This window comes from Lineus longissimus, chromosome 19, assembly GCF_910592395.1.
Source record: "Lineus longissimus chromosome 19, tnLinLong1.2, whole genome shotgun sequence".
NCBI lineage: Eukaryota > Metazoa > Nemertea > Pilidiophora > Heteronemertea > Lineidae > Lineus > Lineus longissimus.
The window spans coordinates 11298505-11312408 of NC_088326.1; the positions used below are offsets into that span (position 1 = coordinate 11298505).

At 41.1% G+C, this 13904-nt stretch overlaps 1 protein-coding gene and 1 non-coding gene across 7 annotated transcripts in view; one reads left to right on the forward strand and one right to left on the reverse strand.

Annotated features, from left to right (window-relative positions):
* LOC135503327 (potassium voltage-gated channel subfamily KQT member 1-like) overlaps nt 1–13904 on the forward strand; it is a 138156-nt gene that overhangs the window by 51226 nt on the left and 73026 nt on the right. The gene's annotated exons all lie outside the window — the stretch shown is intronic.
* Nucleotides 10245–10326, reverse strand: Trnal-aag (transfer RNA leucine (anticodon AAG)). Its single transcript has one exon. It is a non-coding gene; the product is annotated as a tRNA-Leu (tRNA).

A 13904-nucleotide genomic window follows, 5' to 3' on the forward strand; every position in this document is an offset into this window, starting at 1 on the left:
CGACGGCATAATTCGTCAATGCCTGTAATAAGAAAAAGCTAAGAGCATTATCTCGCCAACCTACGGCATGGTTGAATCCTACAGTCTCCCTTTAAGACAATATAATTTCCTTGATAAGCTTATATTAGTGTCAGTGTGGTGGATTGCCGCAGGAAATGAACTACAAAGGCGGTCGTGGGGTACAAATGTCTTTTCTTGGAAATGAATTGAAAAGGTCAATGTTTCTTCAAAATCAAACAATACCAAATAAAAGAGTAACGGCTAATACTGAAATCGATGGTTGCTGAATTCCAAAGTTCGATCTTTGAAATCGATTTTAAAGCAACAAGAATATTGCTTTTATTTGATTCTGAGAAAATCAATTAGAAGTTTCACTGGCTGCAATATTTCATTCGCAGTTTCGATTTTAACTACCGAGATCCGTTTGGTCCCGTCAAAAACGGCCCTAAATCAGGTGCGCTGCAGACAAAAATCTGAATATTATACGCAATTTAAGAGCGTTATCTACATTTTCGAATTCACCTGAAAACTGCGCTACTGTACGTAGAATCTCTGTAAACTACATTATTGGCGGCATGTTGTCATCTCGGAAAACGTAATCGACAAATGATGATTGATAATGTGGACAAATAATGCTAATTTTTCCAAAAAAATGTATGTGCGAACATTTTATTCGTCGGAGAAGGGCTGATCGATGCGGAAACATGATATATAAAATGATACTTTCATAAACGAGTTCATCTATGATTGAATTGTATTAAGTGTTTGATTGATTGATTCGGGGTTATGTCAAAAAATTGAAAGGAAATTCTGTCTAAAGGTCAGGCGTAAATATACTGAGGAATGAAATCGATTTTCTAGCGATCAAACTAAAGCTTACTTTAGATGTTAGACGATAAGAGGAAAAAATTAATTTGTATGACTACTAAGTTTCTTAATCTTTAAGTAGGTTAGGTCGGATTTAAAACATGATTCGGATTGTGAAAATGTCGGGCAATTGAAAGAAAATACTCGAGAAATGTGTTGGCGATGAAATCGATATAGAATTTGTGGAGGAATGCATTTCATTAGATGAGATCATTTAGTATCGAAAGTGCTTGATTCTCTGGCCCTGTACATTGTCTAGGGTATTTGCCCTACGCCTAGAGCAAGATAAGCCAACATCAACCCTGATTTCCTCAGGATTTGGTAATTAGAAAGAAAGGCAATAGCTCGAAACAACATGTTGACGTTGACATATCGTTTTTTTGTACATCACTGTACATATATTATACACACATGACAACTCAACGTTCTATGATAAACTCACCTGCTTTCTGGTAACCAGGTCTTGTTTCGCTCCTTCAAATTTGAAATTTGAAAATATGAATTTTGATTGAGATATTCCACCGCCTGATTTGCATTTTAACTGTACCGTTGTGGGCATTGGTTATTACACTATGATAACACAGGATGTGACAGTAACAGAAAAAAGACTGAAACATTCCCCATGTGAATTTTTCAATTCGAACTACATCGTGCTAAAATGTGCTTCCAAATGCGTATTTGTGGACCGATTTCGAAATTTCAAGTCTCTACAGAGAGCTAAGGTATAGGTCTTTCCATTTCCGCAGTCCAATTTAACCGTTTTCAGGAGTGGAAAGAACAGAAATCCTCGAGAATCGAAAATGTCGCATTCCCGCGATCTGGATGAGGCCTCCCCGTGTGTACCCTCGATATGATACATGCAACATGTATACGCGACTGAATATTTGTGGCTCACTTGATCTGAGTTGACAATCTTTCTGCTTTACTTTTTTTAGAAAAGTTATCTTTCGTTGGTTATACTACTTGATAAAGACTCAATAAAGACGCAATATACACGTTTTCTACCCCCTATTTCGTGTGATTCCCTTAGCAAGACGTATGCAAGATACTGCCAGTAACAGATAGCATATCAAATAAGTGAAAGAAACTCACTGGGACTGTATGCAATCTCTCAGTGCACAGTCACGCGACTCTAATACCAGGATTGTGTTACCGCGCTTTTTTCAATATTGATTGAAAATGATGCACTTGAAAGAACCCGGGTTGGGCCAGCTTTGTCACGCAGCATGCATCATGTTTGCAGAGTTGCCGTAGTCTATGACCCCTTAATATACAAACCAATGTCACGCCAGTCCTCCTGATACTTTTTAGCATCAGAATGTAAAATTCATAAACCTGCTCTGTATGACCTGTCATACACTGCTGATGATATCGGGAAATCACTTTTTTGACAGCTTCTGTATATTAAAGATAGCAGTGACACTTTATGGGAATGTGATGACCAGTGACATGCGCTAGCTCCAAACATAAATTAACCGTCGCCCAACGAGTGGAGTTTTGCTTGAAACTTGGTTGGTGAAACTCGGTTCGTTTCTCGTTATTTTCCGGTCAATTCTCCTTTGAATCAGCGCCACTATCGGCAGAACTTTGAACTAATTTTTCAGATTTTTAAAATCCGGTTACGCATGCAGCACCACTATCCTTTGAGAAATGCAATATGTCACATTCCCGAGTTCAACTACCTTTGACCAGAAAGATATGAAGACCATTTTACTCTACATGACCATTTCTCGGATCAATACTCTCACCTTCCTCAGAAACTCGACCCTGCCTACTTATAACAGTAAATACCTACGAAATATTAAGACGTTAGCATGTCCATTGCTACGATATCATGATAACTGTACAATGAAAACGCTCGCGATTCCATGGCAACTAATAGCAGTAGTTTGGCTAAACCTCCCCGTGGTAATCTTCAACCTGGAAAAAGCGGATTTGTTCATGGCGTCCATGGTTACTGTTAAGATTTTATAAGTGATGTTAAAAGGAGACCATATAAGGGGGAAAGTTGGCCGTATTAAGTTGCAACTAGCGGTCAATAGGTGACTCTGTTCTTGCACAGTACACTCTAGACCTAGCATCTATACTCTGGTAGTGCCTATTGCACCACCTGTGAAATTATAAAAGAGAGTAGTGAAATTTACCATCAAATAGTAGTTATCGTTAAAAATGTAGTAAAAAATAACCTGGTTAAGGATTACTATTTTGATATTTTCAACAACTAATTTCAGTCCAGAGCAATGAACATTACTCTAAAATAGTTATTTCGACTACTTAATTCGTCAATATTTATACTTGCACGATGAATATTCGCAGCACTCCATTGTAGTTCACTGGACACAGCTGTTGGCAACTGGCAAGAAAAACTGCAGTTACATGTACCTAAAAAGTAATTTTGGTCGTTTGTGTGGGAAATATTCCCTTTAAGGATTGACCAGTCGTGCTTGCCCTGGTCTGAAACTGACCAAACCACGATCAGGAATGGAACTTACAATGGTAACAATGGCCTATCCTGAATGGGCTTAGAGTGGGTGAGTTATGTTAGTTAGACACTTGTATAATAGAATGAGTATGTAGGATATTTAGAAGATGTAGCTGGTGCGCAAGAGCCAAGATAACCTTCGAGAGAGGACTAGAACTACTGCTTGTAGAGAAGCCTGGAATACCTTGCTGGACTGTATGGAGTGAATGAAGACACTATTATATATATACGCCCGCCGCACGCCATCCTTAAATTTGCATCCGCGAGAAAAACCAACCAGAGGCCACAAAAGTAGTTAAAAACATCATCACTGTAAATTCTAAAAGCCGTTTTATGATGTTGTTTCTGTTCTGAATGTTTAACTTTTGATGATTCTGACCTTTTCGTTGTTGTCAATTTTGCCAAAGGCACTGTGGTTGGTAATTTGTTCAATGGTGGCAATATAATGTCTGAAATGAAATACGCAATAAGAACACCATAACTTGTCTTTATGTCCATTAATCTTCTGTTTTATGACTTGAAACTGAAGATACGTGATATTTATGATTACATACGATAAATTTCAAAGATGAAATCGGATGTAATATAAATGAAATGTTATTATTTGACAAATATTTTGAAATAAGCGGCGAGATCGATGACAAACTGGTTACATTTCAAAGAGCAAGGTCAAGGTTAAGGTTAAAAGCATTTTGTCCGAGCTCTCGATTCGCACAGAAAATATAACAAAAAAATCATTTGGCTCAACAGAATTTTTTGAAACGACGAATATGAAGTTTCAGAAGAGGTGTTTATGTGTTATGGATCCAAGTTTTTCTTTAGAACACACTTTCTCCTGATAACCCCTGCAACAAGGTTTGGACCCAGAAGTATTAAGGTAGCAGGAAGGGTTGGGCGTTTGTGGTTTCTGAGTCTGAGGGGGTTGGTGTCTGTTGACTGTGCTTTAAGAGAGACTAGGCATGGCGCCAGTCTCTCTTAAAGCACAGTCAACAGGCATTTGGTCTCAGTATTTGGGTTTTGATTGCCATGACTGTACCCCTGTAAAAGTCAGAGGAGGAGAAGTTTGGAATGATGAAAGCATTAAAGAAGAAGAAATGTTATTATTGAGGAAAGCAAAATTTATTATGAGACTAGAAGGCAGTGTCCTGACTTGATTATTTTGAAAATGGCGGTCTGAACACATTAAAAGGTGGAACATGGCATTTTATCGACTTTGAAGTGTTCCGCAGTTAAAGGGAGACTATAGGCAGCAGCTAGGTAGGCAAGATAAAGTCATACAAATTTGCCAATAGGGGTCAGTCATATCTCTAGGCATGGCGCCAGTCTCTCTTAAAGCACAGTCAACAGGCATTTGGTCTTAGTATTTGGGTAAGTACAGAATCAAGGCAGCTCAGAGAGCAGTGATTGAACGATGCTGTGGACAAGTCCAAGGATACTGCATCAGTCACGACCAACTTCTCATCAGAAAGCGTCACCACCAGCATATTCAATGTTCAGTTCCAACCTGTACCAGTCCAATGCACGCCTGTCATGGTCAGCAGTGGTCAGCTTAGCGCGATATGGAACATTCTTCCGAAACTCAAGCGAGGGAAGTCTGCTCATTAGCCTATCTCGCGCACTGCTCCTTCTTGTCAAACATCGTAGTGAAATCGTGGTACAGTGGGGCGTCCTCGAGGATTGCAGCTGGTCGGACAGACGTGAGGTGGAATGTGGGCGGCTGCACTTCTTCGTTGATGTGCGATGGCAGATAGCACAGTTGTTGCGTTGCATGACAGCTGAAAGTGAATGTGATATCATAGAACTGAGGCGTTTGCAATGAGACTATAGGTGAAGTAGAAGCAAGGAGTGAAATGGGCCATCTTCCAGTGACTAATATACAGAGTAAGGGCACTGGGTGTTGTTAGATTTAGCATTGAATGTATTCCTCGTACAAGCGTGAATAGTGTGGACATACAGTGAGAGGTGAGAGACCCCTTCTTGTAACTTTATCTTGGATATTATATTAGTATTGAACTTCTAGCCATGGAATATGAAGAAATTGAAGTTGTAGGCATGGAATATGAAAAGTTATTCAACGGTGAAAGACATTATTCCATGAGGCTTTGCCGTGATCGCAAAGGACGCGACGTGATTGGTTCACATGCTAATGAGGTATGATAATGATAATTACCTCTATAATGCTACTTGGATAGCGACTGTGTCGTTGACTGGAACAGTGGTCAATGTCAATGTGTGCCTGTAATGTCAATGAAGTATGATGAGGTGATGATGATAGTGCAATTATTAAATATTGGCAAGAGATCATACTGCAACATAGGTCTTGTTTTTGACAGATGACTGTGCGACATTCCCATTGGGTCTTGTTAGAGTCAGCGCTGCATGTATTCCTTGTACAAGCTTGAATAGTTGTGACGGACTTTGAGGGGTGAGAGACCCCTATCGGCTACTTCGTCTAACTTTATCTTGCCTACCTAGCTATGCGGGATTATACGGTTCATGTGAACTTGTTGACATCCACATGATCTAGTGCTGTTATTGGTCATGGACATGGTACATGGTAGGCCTAATCATCATGGCTATATGTTTCAGGAAAAGCTCGGAGTAAAATGAACTGCCGATGAATAATGATGTTGTTCATGTTTACCATGTTTACTAGTACATAGCCATAGGGTATGCACTGGCCAGTGCACTTTCTGCACGTCGTCATGGTCATGTACGTGATACCTTGCATATTTTGTTTTTTGAATGCGCATGCTTTTTGGGCAAAATCACTTGTACCAACACTAATGAATAATGTCTTCTTATCCCTATGACTCCATACACAGTGAGGGCATTGTCCCATTCCCATCAAATGGTAACTTATTGTACCGTATTAGGGTGGAAGTTGGGGAGCAGATACCTACCGTTGCACGCCTGTCATAATCAGTAGTGATGAGCTTAGCGCGATATGGAAAATTCTTCAGAAACTCAAGCGAGGGAAGTCTGCTCATTAGCATATCTCGCGCACTGCTCCTTCTTGTCAAACATCGTAGTGAAATCGTAATGGAAAACGTCTGGCTTTGCGCCAGACGTTGAGACTAATAAGTGAAGAACTAATAGGTAAAGAACTTCTACTTGCGCGAGACTGCTCTGATAAAATTATCATTGCAGAGACTACGGTGACGTACACATATATTTTTTACAATCAAAAATGCCCTCAAAAGACGACATGGAATGATTATTTTATTGATATTTCCTACTAGATACCTTCCAATTATCACTTTATACAAATAGATCGGCGTTAGGTCGCATGCTTTTCTTTCCTGGTGACACTATAAAGCAAAATAGTTGCAACCCCGTAAATGCGCTATAAGTCCAATAATAAGTGACGGTGACCCGTTATAAATGTTTCGCCAGCTTCGCTTTTTTGCCGCTACGCGGCGCGTTGGGCCCTTGCGTCTAGCTACCCCACTAAAGATGAGTATAAGGTAAATCGAGGGGCACAGAATGGTAGTCTAAGGTTAACTGAAGGGACCGGGGTACTGAATAGTAGACGTAGGTACTCGAAAGGTACTGAGAGGGGAGTCTTAGGTGAACTGAAGTGACAAGGTACTCTGGGGGTACCGGGAGCACTGAAGGGACGACTAAGTTGATCTTAAGGAATGTGGATGTGGTTATAAAGGTATGCGTGGCGATTGCATGTATTGATCAAAATGACCAGCTAAAGCACATTTCTGTGCATATACCATAATTGCCATAAAAATAGCTATTTTATCACGCTTTTCGAAGGATGTATTTGGTAAATCGCTCCGCCGTTATGTTCAGGTCAAAAGTACGCGCAAGTGTACAAGAGTTATTTGGTCAACATATCACAGTAACCGACAATAAATCTCGTCCGTAGGCTGCGTATTGATTGTAACGTAATTTTAAACGTGGTGATAGGTCATAGAAATCTGAATTGTTTGTCATATCACGAGAGTACTATATACTATTTATCGGCAACACCTCGCCGCACTTATTTACAAGCGAGTAATTGACAGATCGCGAATGAAGGTAACAATATACTAGGTGATCACAAAAAACAGTATGATACTTTTGATCTTGAATGAGTCTTATTATAGCAAATAGAAATTTACCAAATTTCGGCCACATGTAGCTGATTTCATGATTGCCTTACATGTAGTTATGCGCAAGCATCACTGACAATTATTTTTCAAAATATTGAGTTGAAAGCTGATGAGCCATGAGCTCTGTAAACAATATTGTGCAACTGCAGTGTAAGTACACATGTAGGAGGAAACCGGATACTCAGCAGTAGACCTATACAATGTCTCACGTCTCTATCACATGAGTGTACCGGGATCGACTAGGGTGCGCTACTCCGACACCGTGCTCAATCAGAGTCTTTCAATAAACCGAGTCTTTTCATGAAGAGTCTGGTCACGGCAAAATTCCGTTGATCCCACGGCTCTCTCGGGCAGTTTACTGGAAGCCATGATGAAGCTCATTTTAGTTCAACTTCAATCTATTCTGTAGTTGTACGACCAATGATTAAACGTGTATACTCTCAGCCCATGTGGTATTATCGGGTAATGAATACAGATATTCTCTAGTTTTTCATACAGGATGGATAAAGCCCCTTTGATAAAAATCATATTTGTATTTCGGGAGTTATTCAAGATCAAAAGTGTAAATTATTTTTTGTGTCACCGAGTATGATGATACTGAATTAGAACTTTTCCTGATATCGCTTTGTACCATATATTTACTTTATGTATAATTGCCTCGGAATTGGCCATACATTTGAGTTCGTGTTTATCAATATGTCATAAAAACTAGGCTTGTCGTATCAGTCAATTAGTGTGCTGTTTTACGCCATATTCAACTAGCACTTTGATATCACTAATTATGACGTACCGTGTAGATCAACGTGCTGGCGAATCAGTTAACAAAACACTATATGACTATGAGAATACTCTGAAGGGCAGCTGGGATAAAAGGTGTTTTATAATCATCAGCAAAAGGTCATGGAACTTTTGAAAACGATGGTTCCCCAGCGGACATCAGGCCACTAAAAGTCAATTCTTGATTTTCAATATAGGGGTTGAGATCAAGGACTTATCTCGGATAATTTTACTTACGCATACGGATGGAAGTGTACACAAAATTCGTCCTTTTTCCACAAAGATTTATCCGTATCCTTCATAAGTCGCTGTTCTCAACTTCCCTATTCGTCTTATGAGTGCCAGGCGCAAGTGCGAGGAAGGCAACTATTTTGGCGGGTGTGAAATTTTGTGAAAATGTTCAGAAACGGCTCCTTTAGCGCGCATTGATCTGACTCGACCTCTGGTTGTTATGCGGCCCGTCACCAGAGTTAAAATGATGTGTTTCAGAGGCGAAAATATCTCGAGTTGAAACATTGTACTTCTTCACATACTACGTCGCGCTTAAGAGTTGCGAAACCTTCCTATTGTGAATGCTCCCATTTCTAAAGCAAACCCATTTCCTCATTAGAAAACCGCATTTACTGTTCGACTCCGCTAAGAATCTCCGAGATGGTGTTCTTAAAGTTCATGTATCTTAAAGAGCACTTACAGAGAAGAAATGTAGTATAAAGGCATGCATCTTAGAATTCAGAAGTGCAACTCTCCTGTGGGTGGGTGTCAGCTTCGACACGATTGAATCCAGACAGTATCGACAATCATTACTTTGTATCCCGCGGCACACCCATTTTCCTCATTAGAAAACCGCATTTATCGTTCGTATCAGGTGACAATCTCATATGACGAGTATTCTTAAAGAGCAGCTCAGTCCATTACTCTAAGCGCCGTACTTTTTGAATACTGTGTAACTCCTCCGCACTTGCTTTATAAGATAATGCATTTCTTTATCGGTTTTCTTCTGCTAGGTTTCTTCAAACCTAATTGTCTATCCTAAATATCTAATCATGTTTTCCTTATTTCTTTTCATTACATTTGCGACATCGATCTGCCACTATAGGTAAGTGATTTTCTCTTCTTATATCCTGTCACCCCTTTACATATTCGGCAGGTTCCGCAATCCTCACGAAGAGGTACGAACGACGAAGTACGAAGTATATGAGTGTTTTTTATTGAAGAATTTATTGAGCAATTCCGCGGTTCTTCGTACTACTAAGTATAGACAAACGATTTATAGGAAAGCCGAGAAGGATCATCTGATATACGAAATTCGAACTTCGAAATACGAACTTCGAAATTAAATATCCAACTCAACCAATCAGATTACTTTAATGAAAGCACGTGACTCAGAGATCAGTAATGGCGAAGCTACCAGTGAAGACCACCGTTGGCCAGAAAACAGTCATACAAATCGGCTTTTTGGAGCTGGGCGTTTGTGTGTGGCCGGGTGAATCAACCAACAGCAACAAGTGGGGTGCAAACATCTAGCACAACAGCCAAAACAGCGCTGCTGATTAAAATAAAAATGGCCGCCGTCGGTGCGAGATGTAAAAAATCGATCAGAAAATGTATCAAGTGAATTTATTTCAATGATCCAGATGCCAGCAGGATGTAATTTAACATTCGAAAACCTAAAGCTGCTGTAAACCTCGCCGGGGTTGAGTGAAAAATCGCGTTTTTTTCTGCTTGGCAAAGATTGAATGCAGAATTACATCTCCAAAAAAAAGAACTTTTTGAAATTGTTTCCGAAGTTCTTATTACAACTGGTGTGACTCTTCAGATCTGCTCGTGCCCTGGGCTGATTGGAGTTTAGTTGCAATGACATTTGCCTATTGATGGACGGCATTGGGGGTACGCCGTTACTGGTGGTCGAGGAAAATAGAAATGCAGCGATACACAGACGCAGTCATCATTCATAATGGAAATGGGAGTTTCCACAAGTTTTCAGCACAGATAGATCCTAATCATAAAATTATTGGCAGCGGTGGGATTCGAACCCACGCCTCCGAAGAGACTGGTGCCTTAAACCAGCGCCTTAGACCGCTCGGCCACACTACCAGTTGTGGAGAACGTCCTCACAAGGTTGTGACATAGATCTATGACCCATTCGTTACATCACGACATTGCATGAAAATACAAGTAATCAGGTGGCATGTTCTTTCCAGCAATAAATCCTGCACAATACATTTAAACTATAGGTAGGGGTGATTTTACAGGAAGATTTACTTTAAAAAAAACGCATTCTTGGGGTGAAGAGTCTATTCTGGAACTATTCAATGTACGTGTGTTTGCCTGCCATGCAATCTCAAGCAACGGGGAAGAAATAACGGGTCATTTTATATTCGCTACGCGTAACCGTACACTTTTCCTAATTGTCTCTATTGTCTCTCTTAGCCTGTCGACTCATGCCACTGGTCTCTACTGCCTGTCCATCTATCTATCTGTCCCGCGGCCATGCGGCCATTGGGGCGAGCCTGTACAGTTGACTACGTGGAACCATAGTTCTGCGAGGCTGATCAGCCCTCCGGTCTTTTTTCAGTCCATTCTATTACATCGTCATGCAAATCCTCTTAAGTCGGCCGCGTCTTCGGTAGCCTTCTACTGTGCTACAAGGGTTCCCATCTTGAAGGAAACGGTGTCTTGTTTGCTGTCGCCGTAAGACACCGCAATGCACCCGCACGTGCATACACAGGTACACGAATACGTACGTATACACACGTCCTCGAACAACCTAGTTTTCTCAACCAGTCTATTAGCTTTTAAAACCGCTCTCCTTCCAGAAATCACCCGCGAGCTAACACCGAACAGACGGTGCGTTATCAATCACTGCTGCGACCACTGGCAATTTTATCTTCGCGCCGACGAACAACTGTACAATTAAATCAATGGTAACTCGTGCATCAATGGTAACTCGAATGCCCCCCCCCCCCCCTCAAAAACAAACGAAAAACCGGGAAGACCACGCTTCCACCTCCGAGGGTCGTGAAAACATGGATTAGAAGTATGCTTACCTATTTGTTAACCCCAATCAAAGTCACGATGATCACATGCAGACATCGAAACAACAAGGGATACATTGTTACTGTGGTCAGAGTAACAGTCTTCAGAATTATGGAAAATAAGAATAGTTCCCCAATTCTAATATAAATTTTTTGAAAGCCCGTCAAAACATTTATAACGGATTCCATCCTGGATAAATGGATAGATGGGCCCATGGTTCATACGACTATGGGTTCCATCCATGGATCTATGATGGGGATTCTCCATCATCTATCCATGGATGGAACGTTGATAATCGCCATCATTGATCCATGCATAGACAATTTAGCCTGTGTGCAGTGTAATTAAAAATGATACCTTTACCCACATTTGGGTGTAAAGCCAACCTGATCATGTTGATGTGTAAGGTCACCAAGTACATCACCATGCGCTATTTTTCCACCCACATTTAAGCAACTGATAACTGTGTTTGAAATAACTTGATAGGAATGTCATGTTGTGTATGCGATAGTTACCCTGTCGTGGCAAACATATTGATTTTTGCTGTAACACAATCCTCGGGAAAGTCGTGATAATTTTTCATCAAGTAAATGGCACTTTGAGAAAAAACGGGTGTGATTAGCTACCGAGTTAGTGCACGCGGATGATGATGCATATTGCAGCTTCTAATGAACTGTATAGCGTTTTTCATATCGTTTTGGCCGAAGGTACATAATTGAACTCTTGAATTTGACCAGATCGCATTTACCTAAAGATAGTGGTGTTGGACAACTCTAGATTATCTTATTTCATACTAGGGTAGGTCTTACCAGAGGCCTAACAAATATTAAAGACACAGATGGTTCGTTCGCGGTGTCAACTGAAGCCGGCTGCCCAGGGCTGTGTAACATTACTAACATGTATTCGTATCACACTATTACAGTTCAGTTGCACGAAGTCAGCCAAGTACCTTTGGCGAGATCTATCTGAAAATCGCCATACTCGCATTGAACTGCGTGTGTTAAGGGTTGACCATAGGAACCGCCATTTTGGCAAGAACTTGAAATCCTACAGCAATTAGAACGCCTTCAAAATGAAGTAAACGCCAATTTCAATGGCGGGAGTCTGTTCCCTGGTAAATAAGAACTGACTCCCACCCTTGAAATAGGCATTCACCTTGTTTTGAAAGGGTTTTTAAAAAACTCTTTCAAATTAAAATTGCTTTAGGATTTCAAGTTCTAGCCAAAATGGTGGTACGTATGGTCGACCCTTAAAGGGGTACGCCGTTCGTACATAAACACTGGCCGGCCAGGAAAATGGAAATGCGCCGGACTTATGAACAGGAAATGAGTAAGTTGCCCGAGAAAATGTTAAAGTAGCCCAAAATATTGGTCATGCGAAATCCTCTTTAACGAGTGCATGCGACAGTCCCCTGCAAGATGTCAGGGATTGATGTAAGCCTTTCACGGATACCCTAGAAGTAGCCCTAGGGAATCATATCACTAACAACTCGCCTCATTAGGGTAGACAACTCCCTCGGGATACAAACAACTTAATCACAGCAGCTGTGCTGTGATTGAATGTGTTATAGAAGGAAAGAGGGGCAGGGGAGAGGTGTGTTTTGTTCAGGTGGCATGGTGCGCCGGACTTCATTCCGAGAGGTCATGGGTTCGATTGAATGTGTTATCGAAAGGAAGAGAGACAGATGATAGGAGTGGTCTGGTCAGGTGGTTTAGTGGTTAGAGCGCCGGACCTCCTTACCGAGAGGTCGTGGGTTGGATTGAATGTGTTATAGAAAGGAAGAGAGACAGATGATAGGAGTGGTTTGGTCAGGTGGTTTAGTGGTTAGAGTGCCGGACCTCCTTACCGAGAGGTCGTGAGTTGGATTGAATGTGTTATCGAAAGGAAGAGAGACAGATTGCAGTTGCAATGTATAATGTACTGTGACGTCTGATCATTGAAGCTAATAGTGGCAGAGAGAATGCTTGAATAGTATGTCTGCTTTGAAGAATAATAAAGTGAACCGTCTGGCTCCGCTGTGATCATAAATAGCACTTCAACACCCGTTCCTGCACTTTATGACCACACGATTACCCCAGCTGAATTCGCCTCACGCGCGGTCCTGCCCTAATAACCATTAACCAGCAATTATCAATAGAGAAGCACCCGTTAGGGTATACGTGTCACTACTAAGTAATTACTAAAATAGCCACCAGTAGCCAGTTTTCAACCAGTAGCCATATTCTGCTAACCGCTGATTTCGCCCGTGGTCTGAAGTGGTTGAACACAATATTTACCTGATTGTACGAACGCCTAAAAGGCTCATTCCAAAATTCGTAATTCGAAAGAATAGCCCTCTGGGCTTTCGTACAGTAACATACTGGCTACTTCGGCATGTCTCGCGCGCAATTAAAAGCTTGGCGATCACATTTTGTCCACTTTATATACTCAGTCAACACTCAGACACTGGAACAAGTGTTCATGGTCAGTAGAAGTGTTTATAAGGAAAACTACATTGCAGCTCGCTAGCCGTCGCTCAAAGCAGTGTCCTAGACTTTCTAACTCTGACCCGGCAGGTGACGATTTTCGAAGCGCGAGCGATCTGGGTTTTTTACGCAACAATTTTGCAACACCCCGTATACGCCTTTATTGACATC